We start from the raw sequence: 27933 nt of genomic DNA on the forward strand, positions 1-27933 counted from the left end.
GCAATGAAAAAAAATGCAGATGGAGATAATGCTTAGTCTCGGAAGGCAGAAAGGTAGCCTTATGCAGAATGCAGATGGAGACAGAGCTTAGTCTCGAAAGGCAGAAAGGTAGCCTTATGTGATGCAGATGGAGGTAGAGCTTAACCTCGAAGGCAGAAAAGTAGCCTTATGCAATGCAAAAAAATGCAGATGGAGGTAGAGCTTAACCTCGGAAGGCAGAAAGGTAGCCTTATGCGATGCAGATGGAGGTAGAGCTTAACCTCGAAAGGCAGAAAGGTAGCCTTATGCAATGCAGAGAAATGCAGATGGAGGTAGAGCTTAACCTCGGAAGGCAGAAAGGTAGCCTTATGCAGTGCAAGAATGTAAACGGATGATTAGTAGTAAGATCTCTTAGTTGATTATGACAATATGACTGCTGGGGAGATTGCATACGGATAGCAATTGCGGGCAAGTGATGATTCTGAGAAGTTGCATTCTTGAGAGTGCATAAATATACTTAATGATGTTGCGAATTGAGTGCCTGCATCCAAAGAAAAATCGTGAGTTTTGTAAGGGGAAAGCTTAGTTCGTCTTCCCCGGGCTCTTGACGTTGTGTGTTACTGGGGTAGCATCGCTAAACAACAGCAATTCGGATAATAGTTATGCATGCTTTAGTAAATATAGCATAAGTATATGATCGAAAATAGCTTTCTTTAGATGAATCAACGACTGCGACGTTGTTCAAGACATTGCAACCTCCTTTTCTCCGGAATTTTGAGGGTCCTCCTCAAAATTCTGACCCAATTTACTGAGCGGACATTTCTGACGGCTGTGCTGAATGAACAAAAAACATCTTTGGAATATGGAGGGTCCTCCTCAAAATTCCGCCCCAGTTTACTGGGCTGGCGCTTCTGGTGATGCATGAACTAAAATTAACTTCGGAATTTTGAGGGTCCTCCTCAAAATTCTGCCCCAGTTCCAATAGCGGGGAAAAATGCAATCTTTATTAAATTATGACCGAACCCATAGGGCTGCCTACGTATCCCCTCTTAAATGGGAATCAGGTCAAGCGTAGTTCAAATTACATCATAGAGGGAATTATAAGTGGTTACACATAATATCGTTTTAGTGCATCTGACTTGATTGGCTTCGGCCAGACTTCTCCATCCATCTCTACAAGAATAAGGTCTCCTCCAGTTAGAACCAGGTGAACCATGTACGGACCCTGCCAATTGGGAGACAAATTCCCCTTGGCTTCATCTTGATATGGGAATATTTTCTTCAATACCAGCTGCCCCGGTGTAAGCTTCCTTGGCTTAACCCTTTTGTTGAAGGCTCTGGACATTCTGTTCTGATACAACTGACTGTGGCAAACCGCATTCATCCTTTTCCCATCTATAAGGGCTAACTACTCATAGCGACCTTTTACCCATTCTGCATCATCCAATTTTACTTCTTGTATGATCTTTAAGGAGGAAATTTCTACCTCGGCGGGGATGACTGCCTCTGTACCATAAACCAGCATGTAGGGAGTTGCTTCGGTCGATGTGCGGACTGTAGTGCGATATCCCAATAAGGCGAATGATAACTTCTCATGCCATTGTTTGTGCCTTTCGACCATCTTCCTTAATATCTTCTTGATATTCTTGTTGGCTGCTTCCACAGCTACATTCATCTGATGCCTGTAGGCTGTAGAGTTCTTGTGTTTGATCTTGAGAGTTTCACACATTGCTTTCATCAAGTCGCTGTTGAAATTGGAACCATTATTGGTGATGATTGACTCCGAAACTCCGAACCGACAAACAATGCGATTGCGGACGAAACCCACCGCAACCTTCTTAGTGACCGCCTTGTATGATGCTGCTTCAACCCATTTGGTAAAATAATCTATTGCCACTAAGATGAACCTGTGCCCATTTGATGCGGCAGGCTCGATGAGTCCAATAACATCCATTCCCCAAGCGGCGAATGGCCATGGTGAGCTTGTCGTAGTAAGCTCGTTTGGAGGCGCCTTTATCATATCTGCATGTATATGACAGCGATGGCATTTGAGAACATACTGGATACAGTCTATTTCCATAGTCATCCAAAAATACCCTGCTCGGAGTATCTTCTTTGCTAAGACAAAACCATTTATGTGCGGCCCGCAGGTCCCTGCATGCACTTCGTCCAATAGCCTGGATGCTTCTTTTGCTTCGACACACCTTAGTAAACCCAAATCGGGAGTCCTTCTGTACAGGATTCCTCCACTGTGAAAAAAGTTGCTGGATAGCCTACGAAGTGTGCGCTTCTGAGTAGCGTTGGCAAGTCCTGGATATTTCCCTGTTGTCAAGTACTCCTTGATGTCATGGAACCATGGTTTTCCATCCGCTTCTTCCTCAACGTGGGCACAATAAGCTAGCTGATCATGAATCTTTACTGGGATGGGATCAATGAAATTTGTATCTGGATGCTGGATCATGGACGACAAAGTAGCCAATGCATCAGCAAACTCGTTCTGTACTCTGGGGACGTGCTGAAATTCTGTCTTTGTGAACCTTTTCCTCAACTCCTGTATATGATGCAAGTAGGGAAGTATCTTAGAGTTCTTGGTTGACCACTCTCCTCGAACCTGATGTATGAGCAAGTCTGAATCCCCGATCACTAGCAACTCCTGAACGTTCATGTCAATGGCCATTTTGATCCCCAAGATGCAGGCTTCATATTCGACCATATTATTCGTGCAAGGGAACCTGAGCTTGGCGGATACCGGGTAGTGCTGGCCGGTTTTTGATACTAAGACTGCTCCTATGCCATCTCCTTTTAAATTTGCATCTCCATCGAAAAACAACCTCCAACCATCATAGGATTCTGCAATATCTTCTCCTATGAAAGATACCTCTCCATCGGGAAAATACGTTTTTAGGGGCTCGTATTCTCCGTCCACGAGATTCTCGGCTAGATGGTCCGCCAAGGCTTGCCCTTTGATTGCTTTCTGGGTCACGTAAACAATGTCGAATTCACTTAGCAGGATCTGCCACTTGGCGAGCTTGCCAGTAGGCATGGGCTTCTGGAAGATATACTTTAGAGGGTCCATTCTGGATATGAGATAAGTAGTGTAAGCACAAAAGTAATAACTTCTGCGCGACCCAAGTCAGAGCACAACAAGTGCTTTCTAAAAGAGAATACCGGGCCTCGTACGGTGTGAACTTCTTACTGAGATAGCAGATGGCTTGCTCCTTTCTCCTTATTTCATCATGTTGTCCTAGAACACAACCGAATGCTCTATCTGATACCGCAAGGTAAAGCAATAGGGGTCTTCCCGGCTCAGGCGGAACCAAGACCGACGGCGTTGACAGGTATTCCTTAATTCTGTCAAAAGCTTTCTGACAATCATCAGTTCATTTGGTAGCAGCGTCCTTCTTCAACATTTTGAAGATAGGTTCACAAATGACCGTGGATTGAGCTATGAACCGGTTGATATAGTTGAGTCTTCCCAGGAAACTCATAACGTCCTTCTTGTTCTTTGGCGGCGGCAAATCTTGGATAGCTTTAACCTTTGATGGATCCAATTCTATTCCTTGACGACTCACGATGAAACCCAATAATTTTCCAGCAGGAACCCCAAATGCACACTTGGCGGGATTCAATTTCAGATTGTACCTCCTCAGTCTATTGAAGAACTTTCTTAGGTCTTCCATGTGATCCCTGGCTTTCTTGGATTTGATGATGACATCATCCACATATACCTCGATCTCCTTGTGTATCATGTCATGAAAGATGGTAGTCATGGCTCTCATGTAGGTGGCACCAGCATTCTTCAAACCGAATGGCATCATTTTGTAACAGTACATTCCCCACGGCGTGATGAAAGCCGTTTTCTCTGCATCTTCCTCATCCATCCATATTTGATGATACCCAGCGAAACAATCAATAAAAGATTGCAACTCATGCTTGGCGCAGTTGTCGATAAGAATGTGTATGTTAGGCAAGGGGAAGTCGTCTTTGGGACTGGCCCGATTGAGATCCCGATAGTCAACACAAACTTTAACCTTCCTATCCTTTTTTGGCACTGGCACGATGTTGGCTAACCATGTCGGATACTCTACTACCCTGAGAACCTTGGCTTTGACTTGCTTGGTAACCTCTTCTTTGATTTTCAAACTCATGTCGGGTTTGAATTTCCTGAGCTTCTGCTTTACCGGCGGGCATGTTGGATCTGTTGGCAGTTTGTGAGCTACAATGGATGTGCTGAGACCAGTCATATCATCATATGACCAGGCGAATATGTCTTCATATTCCTTCAGGAACTCCGTGTACTCTTTCTTTTCTGATGGTGACAGGTGAATACTGATGCGTGTTTCTTTGACATTCCCTGTATCTCCCAGATTAACGACCTCAGTTTCGTCCAAGTTAGATTTAGGCCTATTTTCAAAATTCTCAACTCCTCTGACGACCTCTTCTGGTATATCATCCTCTTCTAAGTCCGTATCCGTTTGTTGCGTTGTCTTGTTGCAAGTCACAATAGTTGGTTCATCATCAAGGCAAGTAATAGTAATGCCAGAAGCTTTCCGGGCCCTGGTGGTTCTGATGGTCCAGTTATTAAGGCATGCTTCTCGGCTTACGGCCTGTATGGAAGGGCCTTTTGATCTTGTGGAATATGATGACGATGCTAGAGTGCACGAACTAACCTTTGGGGAGGGGAATAATAAAAGAAAATAAAAATAAAAAAGGTAACAAGTTAGTGCGAATTATGAGGAAAAATGTTGCAATATTTAAACATATTGTGCAAGAATATAAATCGTGTCCTAATTTGGGTGCCCCGTTGTGCCCGAGGTAGGCCTAGCGACAAAATAACTTGGAGAACTTATAATGCTAAATGCCTCATTTTATTGATAAAAATAAGACGAATCCAAAACGACGCTAAATAACAGAAAATAAAATGTCACTAGTGGCCATCGGCCTTATTACATCATTGAAAGCAAAATAAAAGACTCCTAACTACTTGGTCCCAGAACGACCTTCCCCAGATTTGGTATCTTTATCCCCCTCGAACAGCTTCACCAGCTCGCGCAGTCCTAGTAGCAAATAAGCTTGGGCCAAATGTACGCTTGCATTCCCTTCAGTGTTTCGACAATCTTTAATCCTCTTGAGGAACTTTCCTTCTAGCTCCACTAGACCCAGCTCCAAATACCCTAGTCGCTTGTTGTCGCTGACAGCCATATCCTTCCATTCCTCGATCAACTTCTGATGGGCTTCTTGTATTTCCCGATGCTCACTTTCACACTCTCGAATTCTCTTGCGCAGTTGATTGTACTTAACCTGTGCTTCAGCTTTTTCGTCGATGATTCTGTGTCCGTGAATGAACCCGGGCTGACCCATACCACTGTGATTATCTTCCAACCAAACCGAATAGTGCGGCACGCAACCAGCGTGATACCTGTCTGGCTCAATAGATTCTTTCCCCAAAACGAGCTTGCAATGCCACATGTGTTGAGCTTGGCATTTGTGAGGGCTATCATCGTCCTGGAAATCAGCCCTAAAGTGACTCATTTTGTCGACCCTTGGTATGATTTGCTTTCTTCCTCCTGCCTCATGGCTCGGAGGGGAACGTAGGGATAAGTTCCTCTTAGACCAATGAGTATGAGAAATGGTGCGTCTCGGGATCGAACAATGAATTCTTCCGTAGGGAACCATTCGACCATCCACTGTACCTGGTCTTCTTTTAGATTCTCAAATAGCTCCACCCATCTTCCAGCGTCCTCTGGATGAGCCAACATGTTAGGCATATAATTCATACACCTTGGCTGGTGGAAGGCAATATGATCATCCCAGTCTCTACGTAAGATCTCTTGTCGATATTCTCCCTTCTGGAGGTGCTCCATGAGCCAGAGCTGAAGAAATAAATTGCATCCCTCAAAATGATTGGCTTTTCGCTGATAGTTGTCCAGAGCCCAGTATATCTCAGCAACAATCATGGGCACTATATTGAAAGGCTGTCCGCCAATTCCTTCCATCAGAGTCTTGGTTACCATGGCCAGTCTGGTGTGGATCCTAGCCTTCTTCATAGGGAACACTATCATCCCCAGGAAACAAAACATGAATACGAAGACCCTTCTGTGAATATGCCCCAGTGAGGTGAGGGCGAATTCATCTGAGTAGGTGTGGTATGACTTGCTATGGTCGTACCTCTTGTACAGATAGTCGAATGGGATGTAGGAGTCTTTCAAACAGGTCAAGTTTGGGTTCTTCTTTAGTCCCATCATCTTAAGTAAACCCCTACCCTTGCGATTCTCTGGCATAAGAAAACCCGGAGTCTCCCAAGGAATACCACCTAAGCCTCCTATTTCTTTGAGCAAAGGAGTCATTTCAAGGTCCCCGAAGCGGAACACGAACCTGTCACTATCCCAGAGCAGAGTTGCAGCCTCTATGATTTTGTTGTCAGGCTGGATTTCTAGGAGAGAAGGCAGATTCCCTAAGTATTTGCGGACGAGTGTCTGATCATTGGAGTGGAGGTCTTCTCACCAATTCAGCAGTCTTGGATGAATGTTGGTTACCATGCCAAATCTGGGGACTTCGTGCCTCATTTTCTGCAAAACAGAGTATTAGACCCCTACCCCGCCAGACTCGACTATTTAAACCAATAATTAGCATAAAAAGCATTTAGTTCTCCAAATAAATGCACAGAACATGTAGGTGTCCGTTTGGGTTTTAGAGAAACCCGATGGACTTTGGACAAGGCTATCTTAATGAGTCATTATGTGGACAACATAACTGACTCGGCTAGGTTTGACCATGATGCATGCACAGTTAGACAGAGTAAGGTTTCTATCGGGGTATTAGACAGGTACCCTTGAGCGGACAACTCAATAGGGAAACGCACGGAACCGCCGACTGCACCGCTGATCGACTGGTTTTACAGCAAATACGCCTTTGTCGAATTTAAAGGGTGATAATATTGGAAGAGCGCAACCACTCATTATAAGTGTTACTATGGTATTTGTTTGGCACGAGTGGAATATGATGTTGAAGATGCAGTTTACAAGAATGAAACAAATTGACATGTATTTTCATGTTCATAAGATAAATGATTACAATAATTGCAGTAATTACAACAGTATTGAAATAAAGCAGTAAAGGAAAACAGCTAAAGGAAAGAAAAGACATGAAGAGCCAAGTCAGTTTCGTAGCGAATAAAAGACAGTAAATAAAGCAATTAATGAGATAATAAAGTCACAAGCAACATGCAATGGTACAAGCCTAAAGAAAATCCCCAGCAGAGTCACCATGCTGTCGACGCCCCCTTTTTCTAATGGGTCGAAATCGGGTATACGACATTGGGAGGACAACTCTATTCCCTTTCGAGAATTGGGTTTCGGAATTTGAAGAGTCGCCACCTAATGATTATAGTGTATTAGGACACTTTAAGAAGGGTTTGAGATGAAGAGACCATAGATTAGGGTAAGGGCTAGAAATTATCCCAAGGGGAAGGTGTTAGGCACCCCTCAAGATCCACTAGTGTGGTCCCGACCATGTTACAATTGTGACTTTACAAGTAAACAATCAAGGCTCAAATAAGGATTCGCATATAACATTGCAATCAGGTTGAAAACTTTCGAAGGTAAGTAGAGAGGGAAGAAATTTATGAAAAAAAAGATTTGAATAATTTTACAAGAAGAGATGAAAGCAAATAAAGGGGGGGGGGGTCCTAAGTTTATAATTAGTATGGATCACTTCAATGCAATACCCAGTAATCACTCCTCAGAAGAGGGGTCGCACGTGATATTAACGCATCGGTCATCATATCCATATCTACCCTTCCCACCCCATTAAGGTGTTAAAGCGCGAAATGGTATCGTTACTTATTGCATGCTATTACCCGTCCCAATCCTATCAGTCCCGGAGGCATATAGGACTCATAATCATAAAGGGGAGGGAGTTGGGGCTTTTGCGGAGTTTTAAAAAGGATAAAAGTCTAGGCGACAAGCAATAATAGATAGCAGTTAAAAGGGAAACAAATGGCAGTTAAGGCTCAAGTCAGCCTCCTCATTCAAAACAGCAGATTATTTAGCATGACTTACAAATCCTAGTTTGGTCTGTATTAAACTTAACGTAGGAAGGGTGGCTAATTTATCACATATTTTTCAAATAAAAAGTCCGAATTAGGCCTGCCTGCTGGTTGTAATTATCAAAACTGATGCAATTATAAAATTTTACCCTAAGGCTTGCCTAGGCGTTAAACAGAACCAATAGGCATGATATCTATTAGTTTCAGAAATAAAGAAGTAAACTGATTGCAGAAAAAGAATTGTCAATTACAGGGACATAAGATCTGCAGGCGTTAAACATTATTGCTACTGATTTTAGGCTTATAAGCGAGTTGACGATTCAGGTTTAGTTAACAGCTCCTATAGACATGCTTTCTAGGTGTTACTGATTTGAGCACTATTATTGCTTATGCAGGAATCCTATTGGCAGGTTGTCTACTTGCAATTGATTAGGTATTTAAATCCTATAATAGGTTTGCCTAATGACGGATGCAGAATGCAGAAAGTTCTATAGGCATGGTGTCTATATGAATATGCAGAATTTTAGAATCGGCTTACAGGCATGGCATCTGTTATGAAATTGCAGAAAACCCTATAGACATAGTATCTATATGAGAATGCAGAAAATCCTATAAATATGGTATCTATATGAGAATGCAGAGTTTCAATGATTTATAAAATGCAGAACTTTAGAAAAATAGTAATCCCTATGAACATGGTCTCTACATTAGTGCAGAATTTCAGAAGTATAGTAATTCCCTAAGAACATGGTATCTACCCCTTGCATGCATAGTTCCCTACCCTTTTCCACTAGCCGACCCCAAATGTTTATTACAAGATTATTACAGATCAAAATGAATAAGGAAAATATATCAAAAATTAATGATTCCAACCAAGGAGAGCCTAATTCAGACCCCAGGTATGAAATATGAAATAAACCAACTTCCAAAGATCAGATTCCAAAGCCTTCTCTCATCCGGGGTGTTTCAAAGATCCAAGGAGTTTCAGGAACTCCAGGCAGTGCTTACACCCCAAATATATTGCAGAATTAGATTATAGTGCAGTGTGGAAGGGCTAGCCCTCAAATGTCCAAGTTCAGAGGGAACTCAAGGTCCCAAAGCAAGGCTCAAAAGAGAAGGGCAGAACTTAAGGTTCTAGGAATAGGTGTAGGTGCAATAGAGGGGAATTAGGGAATGCCAAGGCAGGCTGGTGGTCATGCCCAGCAATTAGGAGTGCTGGCACACCCCTGACCAGCCTGTCAACTAAAAATTAGAGAGTTAGGACCTATTGAAGGTCAGGTTTAGCCCTGGACAGCAACTTGGATGCTGCCAGGCTATACCTCAACTCGACACACCTAAGGGAATGGGGTATGGGAAATTGAAAGAGTCTAGGATCCAAACGATCCAGTTTTAATCCATGGACAATAACTTTGTGTATTTCCATGTCTTAAACCACAGCTCAAGCACATAAAGGGGTATGGGGAATGGGATTCATTGCAGTAACAGATAGCAAGACATAAGCATACTATCATAGAAGTTGAATTCTATAGAGCAGTAAAGTAGGCATAGACAAAAAAACTTGTAAGTAAACACATTGGGGTTGATGCTAGAATCAAAACTAGGACATACCAGTTTCAGGAAAAACAAATGAAAGCAGAAGTCTTGAGAAAGCCAAAGTGCAGAAAGTTTTAGAAGGGGTTGTGAGAATTAAGTGAAGCTCTGAAGTGTATTCCATTAAGGTGAAAAGAAAAAGATTCGAGTATTTATAGCTTGGAAAATAGGTAGAGAGTAAGGGAAGAATCATAGTAGTTATGGAACTATGTATCAATTATAATCAATCAACATAAGAACTTCCTTTAATTAAGGAGTTCAAACTCAAACGGTAATGGACAACAATCAGTTAAGGAAAGAGAATCAAGTAAACATCTTGTGTAAAGTAGGAAATTAGGGGAAAATACATAGGGGTTTAACTAAGGAAAGAATTATTTTTTAAAATATACGGTTAGCCCAAATAAGGCAAGAACACAGTAAATCAATTAGTACCTAGTAAATCAAGGAATCAGAAATTCGAAATTACCAATGAACCAAGTCAGAAAGAGAGGTAAAGGGAGGTTCAATTAGGGGAAAATCAGTAACAATCAAGTAAGAAACACTGAGGGGATTTTAGAATCAATTAACAGTTGGTAAAAGCCTTTTGAAAGAAAAGTTCTCACATATAAAGCACATAGGCATGTGAGAGCATGATATTGGAACCAGTAGAAGACAGAACAGAGGACAATAGAAAAACTTCATAATACATCAAACGTGAGAACACATGAAAAATCATGCGAGTTAGAAGAGAGCAAATAAGAACATAGTAGGGATCGATTCACACCAAGAAAAGAAAAAGAAGAGTTATAAACATTTTTAAGAACCTTTTCCAGAAACCCTAATCGAAAAGAAGTAACTTTTGAAAGAAAATCGGACAAAACGTTTAAGAAACTTAAGCAAAGTGCAAACATATAACAGATCTAAAAAATAATCAGAAAAATACCTCGAGTAATTAGGGTTTCAGAAAACCCTGAATGAGAAAGGCTTGGAAAAGTCCGATCTATGTCGGATGAGGTCAGAAACAGGCTCAGAAGACCAAGAGCCACCGTAGCAAGGCCGGAGATGGCCGGAATCTTCAAATCGGTGAAGGTCTGAGTGATGACCTTCGAGGTCTGGCCTCGAACCTTCGAGTCATCAGGCATGAAAGAGCCGGAGGAGGTGAGTATAAGCTGTCCATGGCCTGAGAAGCCATGGACTCCGGTGAAAACACGATGGAACAAGGTAGGAGGAGGCTAGGGTTCCGAAGAACCTTGAGAGAGTCTTGAGAGAGTTTGGGATTCAAGGGCGGCTGAAAGGTGGAAATGAGGTTAGGGTTAGAGGGGTTAGAGGATTACAAAAGGAAAGGACGAATCACGGCCGTTGATCAAAATAATCAACGACCAGGATTAAAGGGGAAGCCGGACGGGTCTGAAAATGGGTCAAGGGGTCGGGTAAAAATTGAAATTGGGTTGTTTCAATTTGGGGAGGAATTGGGGATCAATTTGAGGCTAAATTGAAATAATAATGGGCTCTGTGTTAAATAGCCAATTTCCCACTTTTTATTTTATAAAAAATAGCTAAAATAATTTTAAAAATAAATTAAAAGCACTGAACTAATTAATAATATATAAATATTAATCTAAAAATGCTGTAAATAATTTTATAATTGCAAAACGATATTAATCGTAATATAGGCCATAATTGCAATTTTATGTAATTTAGCTTAAAAATATCAAATGAATTTGTAAAAATATGCAAAAATCACGTTAATTATATTTTGGTGTAACTATGAGGATGGAGATAAATAATTCACCAAAATGATAATTTCGGAAATAATTATTGGATTTTGTACTGTTAAATAGACAATAAATTGGTTTTGAAAATATTTAAAAAATTTGGGAAAAATACCAAAATACTTGGGCATGCTTATATATGCATACACATGCTATTTTGAAAGTATTTTGAGTATAAAAATATATAGGGAAAAATTGGGTATCAACACGGTTTCTAAGTACTGACAGATCTAGTTAAGAGAGTAGAGAAGAGTTAGAGACGAGGTGATGTATCGCTTGACGCTCCAGAATAACATAAGGAAATCTATGGTGCAAGCAAGTTGAAGGAAAGTTGCGAGTATTATAAATGAATATTTATAGGTCACAAGCTTAAGTATGGTAGAGCGACAAAGTTTTAAGAAAACATGAGTAAAAATGAGGAAAGACAAGTTAAAAGGTGACGAGAATGGATAAGTCCTTAGGAGTAAATCCATAAAAACAAGAGAGATAATGGTTTCTCTAAGTTATTGAAAGTTAAGTATAGCCTGAATGAACTCAAAGGAATCTAAGATAATAGCATTTATAAAGAATGAAATGCTGACCTAGTAATAAAATGAGAGGATAATTGTGACAAATAAAAGATGACTTTTGGGCCTTCCTTTGAATAATGATTTAAAAAAAAAGAAAAGAGAAAATAGAAGAAGAGAAGGAGAAAAAAATTTCGCTGGCAGCACAAAATCAAGATACCCCCCCATAAGGTGAATCATATTGAGGCACTATGAAATATGATTATGGAAATCACTTCAAATGTTGCTCAATACAACGTAAGCCCTAGCGGTAATGTATTACGCAAGAAGTTTAAAGTCTTCAAGTAAAGGATTATAGATCAACATTGAGGCGAATCAACAATGGTTAGATATAAGTTACAAAGTATGACATGATATTAGGCCATGATTCTTAAGACGAACGATAATGAAGGGGCATTAAAGGACTGAGATTTATACCTAAAGGGTAGGCAACAAAAGTAACTGAGAACTTGGTAAGCATACCTCAACAAAGGTAGATTGAAGCAAAAAAATTATGGTATAGTATAACCCATGTAAATGCAGTAAAGTCATGTGGATGGGTAACCTGATCTATGAAATAAAACATGGCCATATTCGCAAGTTCTACAAAGTATCGAGCAAATAACTTCAGTATACCTATAAATTCCTAGAGAGGCATCCTATTAAGCCTTGTATATGTTTACAAAGTAAGGCCTAGAGATTGACTAAAAGATAAAAGGAAAAAGGAAAGATGAATCGCATAAGCGCATTTACAAAGCCAGGGTTATATATGCTACATGACATGAGGTAGTAGCAGTTGTGAGATTAGAAAGATTTCGACCACAAGTCATGAGATGAGCAAAAAGACTAAAGGGGGGAATACCTAGACTTTGTATTTATTCATTGAGCAACTGCTTAAATGAAAAGGAGAGTATTAAGGAATTCACAAGAGCTATACGTTATGAAAATGATAAGAGCATCAGTCAACATTCGAGGACAAATCTTCCAAAGGAGGGAATGATGTTACACCCCGCAATATTACGATGACGTTACGCCCTGCAGTATTACATTACGATGATGTTACGCTTCACAGTATTATGTTAGGACGATGTTGCACCCTGTAGTATTGTACGTTTAATTTGTTGTAAGGTAATTGACATCTGTCCAAGTATAAGATTATTTGGAGATTATAAGGATTATGCTATTTCACAAGTGATGAGTTAATTTGTGAAGGTGAAAGGGTAAGTGAATCAAAGAAAATGAATTTCATCGAAATTGACATTTGGAAAAAATATAGCCCGAGCTAAAATATCCAGTATTTATGGAGTAGTGCCATAGAAGGTACTACATGAACCTGATAGTACGGTGTATAAAGTGTGGTAAAAGTGAGTAGTATTTTAAGCAAGTTGAGATAATTTTTAATTATGGAATTAATTGATAATTATACAAAAAAAGTTTGATAAGGACTTAACGTGGCAAATTTTGACTTAAAGTAATTGTGACCCATGTATCATTAATATATGTGGCACACTCAAATGGATCTTGAAAAATGGATAAGTTGGTGACAAAGTTTAAATTGTCAACCAGCATGAATTAAAAGTGTCCTTCAGCAAAGTTTTTCCTTTCCATTGACGTACAAGTTTTTCCTTTCCAAACTAGAATGAAAATTTAGAACTATTTTGCTCTTCGGAAACCAGCAACTTTCGTACAAGTTTGCAAATGTGATTTCTTCAACCGGCGAAATTTCTTAGCACAGTAACAACACGAGATTTTTTTGATTCTAATAGAGTAAGGTGCAACCTTTTTCAAGAACATTATACGTAGTTTTCCCTATTCCGGGTATGCTAAGGCTATCCTTTCTTTCTTTTGCCATGGTCCAAATTATACTAAAGAAACAAAGAAATACACAGTTCCTATAAATTACTCTATTCATAGAAATAGTAGGGGTACCTATATTCTTGATTCCCCATGAAAATTATTATTATCTTCTGTTCATGGGTCTCAGAATAATATGCAATTGGAAAAGTTTATCCGAAAGAAATATTGAGATTATTATGTATTTTTCATGCATTTCACTTATTTATACATGTTCATTGACCCATGACCAGATGGAGTTATATACGAGAATATATGTATATATATATATATATATATGGGATATGGGAAAAGGATACGGCGTTATATACGCACCAACACCTGATCAGCTGCTATATGATGATGATGTTGCCCACAATGGCTGAAATATGATTTATATATATATATATATATATATATATATATATATATATATATATATATATATATATATGTGTGTGTGTGTGTGTGTGTGTGTGTGTGTGTGTGTGTGTGTGCGTGTGTGTGAAAGGTTATGACGTTATATACGCATCACCACCTGATCAGCTGGTATACAATGATGAATTGCCCACAGTGGCCGCTATGATATAATGGGATGCCCTCAGAGGCGGATGATGTTATGAAATATGTACCTATGCACGACATGACATTCATACACATATGCATGATGCTAAAAGTTATTTATGACTTACAAAGTTATTCAGACTTACTGGTTGAGTCTTGTACTTTATATTTCTTCCATGTCTCTTATGTATTTATTTATGTGCCTTACATACTCGGTACATTATTCGTACCGACGTAACTTTTGCTTGGGGACGCTACGTTTCATGCCCGCAAGTCCCGATAGACAGTTTGAGAGCCCTCCATGTAGGCTATCAGCTCAGAGGAAGATATTGGTGCTCTCCATTTGCTTCGGAGTTGCTTGTTTGGTTAGTATAAATTAGACATATATTGTTTTGTATGGCGGGACTCTGTCTCGACCTTTATGATATTTATGTATTCTTAGAGGCTTGTAGACATATTTCGTGTACATGAAAGATTGTACGGCCTTGTTGGCCTATGTTTTGAATTTATAAAGGATCATGTTGGCCTGTTAGGCCCGTATGTCACGTGCATATGATGAGTAAGGTACCGGGTGACCATCGCGGCCCATCGATTTGGGTCGTGAAGAAAGCGTAGATATTCCAATATGGAAATGGAAAATGATCAATATGGATTTTGTGATAGGGTTACCGCGTACTCCGCGCAAGTTTGACTAAATTTGGGTAATCGTGGATCGACTCACGAAATCAGTGCACTTCTTCCCAGTCAAATCTACCAACATAATGGAACAATATGCTTAGTTGTACATAAAATAAATAGTCAGGTTGCATGGCTCTCCCATCTCAATCATTTCAGATCGGGGGGCTCAGTTCATGACCAACTTTTGGAAGAAATTTCAGCAAGGCTTGGGTATGTAGGTAAATCTTAGTACAACTTTTCTTCCTTAGATCGCCGGGCAAGCAGAGCGGACTATTCAGACGCTTGAGGACATGTTGCGTGCTTATGTTCTTGATTTCAAAGGCAGCTGGAATGATCATTTGTCACTCATAGAGTTTGCGTATAGCAACAACTTCCATGCTAGTATCCAGATGGCACCATTTGAGGCGTTGTATGGTAGTAGATGTAGGTCTCCCATTGGGCGGTTCGAGGTTGGAGAAGATGAATTGATAGGGATAGAATTTGTGCATCAGGCCATGGAGAAAGTCAAAATTATTAAGGAGAGGTTAAAAACTGCTCAGAGTCGCCAAAAGTCTTATTCGGACATTCGTCGCAGAGATTTAGAGTTCAAAGAAGATGATTGGGTTTTTTGAAGGTTACTCGATGAAGGGTATCATGAAGTTTGTAAAGAAGGGAAAATTGAGTCCGAGGTATGTCAGACCATATAGAATCATTTAAAGGATTGGTCAGGTGGCATAAAAGCTTGAGCTACACCCGAGATGTCATTGGTACACGCAGTCTTCCATGTGTCTATGTTGAAGAAGGTAGTGGGAGATCCGTCCACTATTGTGCCGATTGGAACTATTGAGGTTAATGAAGAACTGTCATGTGAAGAAATTCCAGTTGCCATTCTCGACAAGCAAGTCCGAAAGTTGAGAAATAAAGAAATTGCCTCCGTGAAAGTGTCATGGTGAAACCAGCAGGATGAAGAAGCCACTTGGAAAGCCAAGGAAGAAATGAAAAAGAAGTATCCACATTTGTTTGCATAGCCATTTAATAGCTTCTATGTATTTGGTTCCTATGAACTTTGTATCACTTTATTAAATTATGTAAAACTGTTCTGTTTTGATTATATATTGCATGTGGGGCTGTGGTTGGTGTGGTTATGAGTTATGTAATGTCACTAAATTGTGTATATGCTATTCGGATATGTTTCTGGGGCTCTCTGGAAAGTGGATAGGCGTAAATACGAAGGAAACTCTTGCAAATTTTTTAGAAATCTAGCGAGTTAGCCAAATTTGGGGGCTGTTGGTACGTGGTGTGAAAATGAAGTAGCATAAGGTGCTGATAAGTGAACCTTGTTCCACATTCGAGGACGAATGATCTTAAGTGGGGGAGGATATAAGGCCCGTGATATTTTTACTCAAAAACCCGAAATCTTGTAGTGCCAATTAGGAATATGTGTTAGAAATTTATAAAATTCTTTGCAACGAGCTTATAAGCCGCGGTTCAGAACTTTTGATTTGATCTATGCATTAAAAAGTTAAGGAAAACTGATTTTCAGAAGAGCGCATTTTTACTGTCCATTATGTGGCCGCATAATAGCAATGCGGGCGTGATAACTGCCACAGAGTGAGACAGAATGTTTGCTAATTTTGAGGACAACTATGCGGCCAATTATGGGATCGCATAATCGATATGCGGGCCGCATAGTCATCGCATAACCTGCTTGGAATTTTTGCGAAGGGCAATTCTGCGGTGCATTATGCTACCGCAGAATAGGTATGCGGACCACATATTGGTCGCATACCCGGGCAGAACATTCAAGTCTTGAGGGCTACTTTTGTGGGCCGCATATAAGTTATGCGGTCGCATATGCGACCGCAGATTGAGTCGTGTCTCCTATTTTCTAACTTTTAAAACCCGACCCCATCCCGTTTAAAACACCCCATTAGACTCTCTTGTGCAATTTTCTACTACATTTAGAGTGAGACAAAGAGATCTAGGGGGAGAAAGTGATTCTCACCAAGTTACTATTCAATCTTTGCCCAAATCTTTGGAGATTATCAAGTAAAGTTATTAAGACTTCATCCTAAGAGGTAAGAACTTGTGCCCTAACCTTTGATTTCCAAATTCCTATTAAAATAAGTAATTAACAAGTGGGTTCATGGGTATAAGGGTTGATCATCTTGTATGCATGTATGATAAAAGGGTATGGGGAGATTGTGAGCTAAAAATGTAACAAATGGGGTATAAGATGATAGAATCTCTCACAAAAAGGTCTTAAAATCACAATGCACACTTAGTGCTTGATAATGCTATCAAATGAGCTAGAATCTTGATTATCTCTCTAATTCTTGGGTTAACTTGTAAATCTCATAAAATAGATCGAAGTTGCTAAGAGTTCCAGAATTATTGTAAGAATTTAAGGAATGCTCTATTGAGGTATGTATGAATAAAACCCCCTATTCTTAGAAATTGAGCTCCCTTGGTGTCCATGCAAATGTTGTAAGCCCGAAATTTAATTGATGTAGTACTTGTTATTTTAAATGAATTGGTGTTGCAAGAATATATGTGAAAGGTTTGTCTCAAGGTATTCAATATGCTATTCTTGGTAAATTGAGGATGTGCGAAAAATGTGAACTATGTGCTAAAATGCCTAAATTTCAAGTCATGTTTTAAAATGTGGTTATTATGCCAAACTACGTGAAATCCTCTCTATGCTTACAACTGAATTGCTCTCGTATGTGCCCATTATCTTAAATTGCAAGGTTAATGTTGAAAGTGGAAATGATAGGAAATGTGAGTTATGAAATGCGGCCTAGTGCCAAGTATGACGTTATAATTGTGGACCCAAGTGCCGATGAACTAATATATGTGAAACAAAAATTGAAGTGAGATGATTGATGGAAAAGGGAAATGTCTTGGAAAGACGCTTAGCCGATCGGGCCGTGATCGGACGCCATGCTGCACACATGGTGGTATTGTGCTGATATTAAAACCATAAAGTGAGAATGAAATTATGATTGAGGTATATGTATCAAATGAGTCAGCTTAGCCGATCGGACCGTGATCGGACTCCGCGCAAGAAAGCGATGGTATTGTGGATGATGATGCAACAATATTAAATATCCCAACCTAAAGCTATGGAAATTATGTGAAACCTATGTGATCCTAGTTATTTGATGATGTGGTAATTGTTTAAAGCTTTGTATGATCCTTGTGATTTACTTATTCTTGTATGAATGTTCTTTCTAATGAGATGGTGTTTAGTTACACATACTAGTACTATTACATGGTACTAACATCCCTTTTGCCAGAGGCGCTACATCTTTGAATGAATGTAGGTAGTTCCATAGCAAATAACACCGACCGCAGGTAGCAGAGCATCCTCCTCTCAGCAATCCTGGTGAGCCCCTCTTCTTCCAGGGGTTATGCAATATATCTTTTGTTATAAATTACCACTTTTTGAGGTATAGCCGGGGCCTTGTTACCGGCATTATCATCAATGTCTTTTGTATCTTTAGAGGTGTTACACCCCATATTTTCGTACATGAAAATACGCCTTAAATAAATTAATGAGATCCCGAAAGTGAGATGTCACGTCCTGCAATATTACATTACGGTGATGTTACGCTTTGCAGTATTAAGTTACGAAGATGTTGCACCCTGAAGTATTGTACGTTATAAATTCATTTTCAGATAACCGACGTAGACTCGCGGATGAGATCATCTTGAAGTTAATGTACTTATGTTATTTATAACAGGCGATAAATAAGTGTTATGAAGGATAAAGGAGTACACAAATTAAAGAAAACGAGTTTCGTTGGAAATGATCAATTAGGAATAAAATACGGGTCGAGCGATAATACCTGATAATTATGAATTAGTACCGTGCAAGATACCATATGACCACGGTAGTACAATATATAAAGTACTTTAAAAATAAATAGAATTTTAAGTAATTTGTGGTTATTTTTAAATTATGCGAGTAATTGATTAATTACCGGGTAACAAAACATTACCCAGTTAACTAATAAGCGGACAAAATTTAATTAAATGACCCAAAGATACATGGCAAAAAGCCACAATGGCTAAGAATGACTCTTAGTCATTCAAGCCATGTGGCTATTTGTAGGGATTACATTAAAGTCTTGTCAAACAAGACTTGTAATCAAGTCCTGCATGTATGACATAAGCTTCATTGTTAACAATTCAAAATGTTTTGTCTCAGACAAAACAACGTTTGCAATTCTAATTTTACAACCAAAAAAAGTGAGAAAAGCAGAACCATTTTTCGTTCAACAAATGAACTTCTTAGCCAACATTTCGATTAAAACTTCATAGAGCAGTCAAATTTCGTTTCAAAATTTTAAGTAGAATTTCGTCCATATTTCGAAGAAGCAGATTCATTCAAATAGTTCCAGGAACAGGTATGTTAAGGCTATCCCTTATTTTTTTAGGCATGATCCATACGATATGAATGAAACATGCAAATGCACAAATTCCATAAGTGACTCTACTCATAGAAGTAAACCCCAAGAGGGGTTGCTCTGATGGTAAGCAACCCCCACTTCCAACCGAGAGGTTGTGAGTTCGAGTCTCCCCAAGAGCAAGGTGGGAAGTTCTTGGAGGGAAGAATGCCGGGGGTCTATTTGGACACAGTCTCTCTACCCTAGGGTAGGGGTAAGGTCTGCGTACACACTACCCTCCCCAGACCCCACTAAGTGGGATTATACTGGGTTGTTGTTGTTGTTGTTGTTGTTGTTGTTGTTGTTGTTGACTCTACTCATAGAAGTAATAGAAATATCTATGTTCTTTAATTCTCATGTGTCATAATATTTTATCATCTGTTCATGGGTCTCAGAAAAATACGAAAGTTGAAAAGATGTTACTTTATGATATTTCTGAAGAGGCAAAGTGGTCTTATGACCTTCCGAATGATTTTATTGACGTACTTTTCGTGCATTGCATTCACGTGCATTGACCCATGACCAGATGGCGTTATATACGCGTATATATGTAAATATATGTATATGGAATAGGAAAAGATCACGGCGTTATATACGCACCACCACCTGATCAGCTGGTATATAATGATGATATTGCCCACAGTGGCCGAAATATGATTCAAATGGCGTTATATACGCATATATATATATATGTATGTATATATGTATATGGGATATGGGAAAGGTTATGGCGTTATATACGCACCACCACCTGATCATCTGGTATACAATGATGATTTTGCCCATAGTGACCGATATGATATGATGGGATGCCCTCAGAGGCTGATGATGTTATGAAATATGTACCTATGCACGACATGGCATTCATACGCATATGCACGACGCTAAAAGTAATTTATGATTTACAAAGTTATTAAGACTTACAGGTTAAGTCATGTACTCTATATGTCTTTCATGCCTCTTATGTATTTATTTATGTGCCTTACATACTCGGTACATTATTCGTACTGACGTCCCTTTTGCTTGGGGACACTGCATTTCATGCCCGCAGGTCCCGATAGACAGGTCAAAAGCCCTCCAAGTAGGCTATCAGCTCAGCGAAAGATGTTGGTGCGCTCCATTTACTTCGGAGTTGCTCGTTTGGTTAGTATGATTTAGACGTGTATTGTTTGGTAAGGCAGGACTCTGTCCCGACTTTTATGACATTTATGTACTCTTAGAGGCTTGTAGACATATGTCGTGTATATAAAAGATTGTACGGCCTTGTCGTCCTTTGTTTTGAGTTTGTAAATGATAATGTTGGCCTATTAGGCCCGTATGTCACATGTATATGATGATGTAATATGAAAGATACGTTACGTTGGTACTCGGTTGAGTAAGGTACCGGGTGCCCATCGCGGCCCATCGGTTTGGGTCGTGACAAAAGTGGTATCAGAGTTGTTCTGTCCTAGGGAGTCTACAAGCCGTGTCTAGTAGAGTTTTGTTTATAGGTGTGTCGTGCACCACACTTATAAGCAGGAGGCTACATGGCATTTAAGACTATCTCTCTTTCTTCTTACTCTAGATCGTATGGTAGAGCTCACTTATAAGAATTCAAGTCCCAAACTTCTATATTTTTATTCATAATAAGACGATGCCTACGTTCAAAAAGATGATCAATAAGAGATATAGCCGTGGAAGTGCTGAATTAGAGGAACTCGCCTTTGTATCATGCTTATGATAAGTAAATATGAGGTCTTCAGCAGATCATGTATGTACTGAAAGGTGTAAGCCTCTTGATAAGGAGCCTTAAGGTAAGAATGCCTATCCACCTTTATGGTGAAAGACAATGAGAGCTTTAGAAGGTAAATACAAGTGTCAATAAGTAAAAGAAGTAAGATGAAGAAAAGTACGAGGCGCCCAATTAATGAAGATTAACAGTGTTTATAATTCAAGCAGAGGAATGTAAGCTTTTTGAGTTATATTCAATGGTAGCAGAGGTATGTATAATTGGCCGTACCCATCTCAGTTATGCCTTGTGGGGGGCTAACAAACATAGTTTAAGAAAAGGACGAGTTATCAGGATCCGGCTAGGGATATAGTAACCCAAAATAGTGGATGGATTGGTAGAGTTAGTTGACATATCTGAAGGATAGTGCAAACATGGTAATGGATCTCCCTGTAAGACTCCTCTATGGTGCACCCTAAAATAGTACAGCTAGATGTGAGTACTACAAAGACATGCACTATAATCCTTGAAGGGATAAATATTACCTTAGTGTGGCTCGCGACCCTAGTAAAGTGAGAACGTTAAGCAATTTGAAGAGCCACTGGATGGAGCAAAGGAAAGCTAAAAGCGAAAGAATGTCGTATTGTAGTTTTCACAAGGAAAGGGATATGCAAAAATATTAGCAGAGTAATGAGAAGAGAGATAAGGAAGCATTATGAATAAGGTGTGATACATGGATTAAAATGGTAGAATGTTACAAAACCTATAGTCAAATGAAGGAAGAGACGAAAGGTGATTGGCCTTAAGACAACGAAAGAGTATAGGCCATAAGGTTATATCCTCATTTCGAGAAATAAGTTCGTGACTCCGACGCGACTACCAGAGGGGAGAGTTAATCCCCAGAGTAACATAAATTAGTATGAACTGGTAAACAAGATAAACTAAATATGAATTAGGGACCGAATGATTGGAAAGTACTCGGTATCATGAGAATTTCATATTTCGTTTCGGTGGTAATAGAATGGACCACAGAAGAAGAGTCACGATGAATTCAGAGAATAGTCATTCAGGGAGACGCTTCCCTAGAGCAAGCAATGTGAGCAAAGTTAAGCTTAAGAGACTGTATGTGCCAGTTACGCTAAGTGACACCCTCGCGAGTAAGGAAATTTGTCATCCTTGGTACAGAAGAATTGCCGCAAGGTGAGTAAGGATCATTGATGTTGAAAAACAACGCCAAAGATGAAGAGGTAAAACATCTATAGGTAGATCCTCGTGGCTTCAACTTTTAGTACACCCCTAAAGGGGGGGAATATGGAGTAATGCGGCATTAAGTCAGAATTAAGTGGTTCTAGTGACCATGGAATGGTAAAGGAAGAATGTGATAAATGAAAGAGGATTGATATGGCACTTATCCAAATCTTACAGATACACTACGATCCAAGAGTATTGTGCAAGCACAACGTCAAGGAGAGGAACTAAGGGTTCCTGCCCGAGCTGTTATTAATACATAAGGAGCCAGTACGAGACGTAAGTTAAAACAAAGTAAATAAACCAAGAAAGATTACTAGGAATATTGATATGAGAATGGGCCAACGAGTAGTTAGTAATTGGTCAGGAAGATCTTAGTTATGGCTAAACAGGAGGTTACAAACGAGTCATCAGATCATGTAAGATAAACATAGTAGAACCCAACATGGAGAATTCAGCCTCGGAGAATATCATTATAATACTTGAGATATATTCAAACAAGAGTCGGGGTAGTGAAAGGTATCGTATGAGTGTTACAGGGATAAAAGAAAGGTGCCATTGGGAAGGCAGTCAAAATATCAGTTTAGAAGCAACCATATAAGCATAAGGGCATGGAAGTAAGCAACTACAGATGATTATAGGCAAGTAAGGACATTAGAAAAGGTCCGTAATAAGCTCACAACTTTACGAGAGTCAAGGGTTCTCCTTAAGTACTACAACGAAAGACTAGCTGAGGAAATAAGAAAAGAAGGCTTCGACCTAAGCACAATGACCTAAAGAGAAAATGGTCGTGTACCAACAATCTCGCAACAACATTGTAAGCATTCCAAAGGAAACTGGAACCTACAATGGCTAATGAACGAGAAATAAAAAAATTAAAAGTAATATTCGAGATCATATGAGTTGTATAAAAACTCTGGCAAGTGTGGGCACTAAGATAAGCTAAGTATGGACGCAACAAGGGGGTAGAAAGACCAGGAAAAGTAATAGCTCACATTGAAAGAAAACTAAGATGGAACGGAAGAGTTATTCAATCAAGGATTCAGAGTTAGTACGTTATGGATACACTCAAGATTTTGGAGCATTATCCAGGCATCATATTTGTTGACAATCATACAGCCACAGAAGGCTCCGATATAAGTTAAAAGAAAGAATTGAGCCTAGGGCATAGACAAAGGATTGAATTGTTAGAAGATTGTATCATGGATATTCCATAACGCCCATGAAAGGCTAAGGTAATAACTAATACATGAGCCACAGATTAGAAGATAGCTTAAGCCTACATAAAGACTGATCAGAATGAAGAGGAAACTAAAAAGTTACATTAACAAAGTAAATCAGGAATCCGATTATTGGACCCAGAAGTTATAGGGATCATGATTGAGAACATAACATAATCACTCTTAATATTAGAGGTGCAAGAGAGATAGCACAACAACTATATTCTATAACGGCTATACGATAAAGCTAGTTAGAAGAAGTACCAGCCTCATAAGAAGTCAGTATGGAACTCCCATCGGATTGTATAGGCACCAGAGGTGCAAGTATTATAATAGAGTTTTAAATTGTGGATGTGAATTCTACCCATGCGGAAGGGAGGTTATGAAAGAAATATAGAAGAATGTGAGGCAATATTTTAAGGTAAGTAAGGAAACTGTAAAACAACATACAAGATACTCAAATATAGAAGGTTATGAATAGTCCATACTGCAGATAATGGGCTAGAAGCACGGGTATTCAGTATCCAGGAATAATAGCAACGTCGTCGGTGGCATACCTTCCATCCTATGGTTTTTAGGTACCGAAAGGTCTAATTAGAGAGTGAAAGGAGAGTTAGAGACGATGTGATATCTCGATGTTCCAGAAAAGCATAAGGAAATCGGTCACAAGCTAAAGTATGATAGAACAACAAGGTTTTAGAAAGACAGGAGTAAGGATAAGAAAAGGGCAAGCGAGAAGATGATGAAAATGGATAAATCCTTGGGATTAAGCCCGTGAAATCAAGGGAGTTGATGGGTTATCTAAATTATATAAAGCCCAGTATAGCGTGAATGAGCTCAAAAGAGTCTATGACTAGTATCATTTAGAAAAAATGGAATGCTGATCTGGTAACAAAATGAGGGTGTAATTGTGACAGATAAAAGATGACGTTTGGGCCGTTGATTGAATAATGATTTGAAGGAAAAAAAATAAATGGGAGCAAGAGAAAAGATTTTGCGGACGACACAGGATTAGAATACCCTCATAAAGTGAATCATAATGAGATACTATGAAATACGATTATGAGAATCACTTCATGTATTTATCGATGCATTGTAAGCCCTAGTAGTAAGATATTATGTAAGAGGTTTCAATTATCAGTGGTGGATTCTAGATAGATATTGAGGTGAATCAACAATGGATGGATAAAAGTTACAAAGTATGAACTGAGGTTAGGTCATCGCTCTTAAGATGAACAGTAATGAGGAAGCATTAAAGGACTTAGACTTATACATATGGGATAAGCAATGAGAGCAAGCTGGGATTTGGTAACAGACCTCAGCAATGATAATTAAAGTAAGAGTTATGGCAGTAAATTCATACGGATGACTAAACGGACCTATGCGATGAGATACATATTCGTGAATTCAACAAAGTACCGAGCAAAGAACTTCAATATACTTAAAGATGCCTAAAGGGACATCTTATGAAGCTCTACATATGAAGCCTGGAGATTGGGCACACTTACAAGGTCAAAATTGTACATGCTGCATGATGAAAGGTAGCAACAGTTACGAGATTGGATGGATTCCGACTACAAGTTGTGGTGTGAGAAGGATGCCTAAGGGGGGAATGCCCTAGACTTTGGACTTATTCACAGAACAATTGCCTAGATGGCAAGATGACTACTAAAGTATTCACAAGAGCTATGGGATATGAGAACGATAAGTGCATCAGTCAACATTCAAGGATGAATGTTCCAAAGGGGGGGAATGATGTTACACCCCATATTTTTGTATATGAAAATACGCCATAAATAAATTAATGAGAGCCCGGAAGTGAGATCTCACGTCCCGCAGTATTACATTACGGTGATGTTGCACTTTGTAGTATTAAGTTACGACGATGTTGCACCCTGAAGTATTGTACGTTAAAATTTCATTTTCAGATAACCGACGTAGACTCAGGGATGAGATCATCTTGACGTTAACGTACTTATGCTATTTATAACAGGCGATAAATAAGTGTTATAAAGGATAAATGGGTACATAGATTAAAGAAAACGAGTTTCGTTGGAAGTGATCAATTTGAAATAAAATATGGGTCGAGCGATAATACCCGATAATTATGAACTAGTACCATGCAAGATACCATATGATCACGGTAGTACAATATATAAAGTATATATGAAGTATTTTAAAAATAAATAGAGTTTTCAGTAATTTGTGGTAATTTTTAAATTATGCGAGTAATTGATTAATTACCGGGTAACAGAACATTACCCAGTTAACTAATAAGCGGACAAAATTTAATTAAATGACCCAAAGATACGTGGCAAAAAGCCACAATGGCAAAGAATGACTCTTAGTCATTCAAGCCATGTGGCTACTTGTAGGGATTACATTAAAGTCTTATCAAACAAGAATTGTAATCAAGTCCTACATGTATGACATAAGCTTCATTGTTAACAATTCAAAATGTTTGTCTCAGTAAAAAACAACGTTTGCAATTCTAATTTTAGAACCAAAAAAAGTGAGAAAAGCAGAACCATTTTTCGTTCAACAAATCAACTTCTTAGCCAACATTTCGATTAAAACTTCATAGAGCAGTCAGGAACAGGTATGTTAAGGCTATCCCTTCTTTATTTAGGCATGATCCATACGATATGAACGAAACGTGCAAATGCAGAAATTCTATAAGTGACTCTACTCATAGAAGTAATAGAAATATCTATGTTCTTTAATTCTCATGTGTCATAATATTTTATCATCTATTCATGGGTCTTAGAAAAATATGAAGGTTGAAAAGATGTTACTCTATGATATTGCTCAGGAGGCAAAGTGGTCTTATGACCTTCCGAATGACTTTATTGATGTACTATTCATACATTGCATTCATGTGCATTGACCCATAACCAGATGGCGTTATATACGGGTATATATATAAATATATGTATATGGAATGGGAAAAGGTTACGGCGTTATATACGCACCACCACCTGATCAGCTGGTATATGATGATGATATTGCCCACAGTGGCCTAAATATAATTCAAACGGAGTTATATACGCATATATATGTAAGTATGATTCAAACGGCATTATATACGCGTATATATGTATGTATATATGTATATGCGATATGGGAAAGGTTATTGCGTTATATACGCACCACCACCTGATCAGCTGGTATACGATGATGATTTTGCCCACAGTGGCCGATATGATATGATGGGATGCCCTCAGAGACTGATGATGTTATGAAATATGTACCTATGCACGACATGACATTCATATGCATATGCATGATGCTAAAAGTAATTTATGATTTACAAAGTTATTCAGACTTACAGGTTAAGTCATGTACTCTATATGTCTTTCATGCCTCTTATGTATTTATTTATATGCCTTACATACTTGGTACATTATTCGTACTGACGTCCCTTTTGCTTGGGGATGCTACATTTCATACCCGCAGGTCCCGATAGACAGGTCGAGAGCCCTCCAAGTAGGCTATCAGCTCAGCGAAAGATGTTCGTGTGCTCTATTTACTTCGGAGTTGCTCATTTGGTTAGTATGATTTAGACGTGTATTGTTTGGTAAGGCAGGACTCTGTCCCGACCTTTATGACATTTATGTACTCTTAGAGGCTTGTAGACATATGTCGTATATATAAAAGATTGTACGACCTTGTCGTCCTTTGTTTTGAGTTTGTAAATGATAATGTTGGCCTATTAGGCCCGTATGTCACGTGTATATGATGATGTAATATGAAAGATACGTTACGTTAGTACTCGATTGAGTAAGGTACCAGGTGCCCGTCGCAGCCCATCGGTTTGGGTCATGACAAGAGGCTCCGTAGACATTTGTGTGGGTTATGTACGGGCGTTGGATGGGTCACTGGACTATGTTGTAATTCTAAACTCTTGTCATTCTAAACTATAACTGTATGAATTTTGGAAACATAACTATGGTTTGAGGGTTGTAATATAAGATGAACTATCAAAGTTATATTTACGATCTTTCCTACTATCTAAATAAATAAAAGCATGGTTTCTTGATCATAAAGAGTTGGGTATAAAGTGTCCAAAAGGCTTGTTCGATTGGGTTCACTCAACTGAGCGACAATCGCGCCTCACGAGGTTGGGGCGTGACAACAGATAGTCCCCTTATTTCTTGGAGAGTAAGTTGACGAAAAATGACATAAAATCCCCGATCCCTTCCTCGATACGCCGTGACATATACAAAAAAAAACCCAAAATGTCTCATCAATCATGTCGTAATGGCTTTAAATGCTGGATGTGAACCGTCCTGGAACCCCTATAAATATCCCCTCCTTTGTTCATTTTTAACTTTGCATCC

At 39.1% G+C, this 27933-nt stretch overlaps 1 protein-coding gene across 1 annotated transcript in view; it reads left to right on the forward strand.

The window, feature by feature from the left end:
- The window catches only part of LOC104231667 (uncharacterized), a 216258-nt gene extending 189156 nt beyond the window's left edge, over positions 1-27102 (forward strand). Inside the window, exon 3 of the transcript XR_011406086.1 lies at positions 27050-27102. The gene's annotated coding sequence lies outside the window, so the exon portion shown is untranslated. The remainder of the gene's footprint in view (positions 1-27049) is intronic.
- The last annotated feature ends 831 nt before the right edge of the window (positions 27103-27933 follow it).

Source organism: Nicotiana sylvestris, chromosome 3 (genome assembly GCF_000393655.2).
Source record: "Nicotiana sylvestris chromosome 3, ASM39365v2, whole genome shotgun sequence".
In the NCBI taxonomy this organism is placed as follows: domain Eukaryota; kingdom Viridiplantae; phylum Streptophyta; class Magnoliopsida; order Solanales; family Solanaceae; genus Nicotiana; species Nicotiana sylvestris.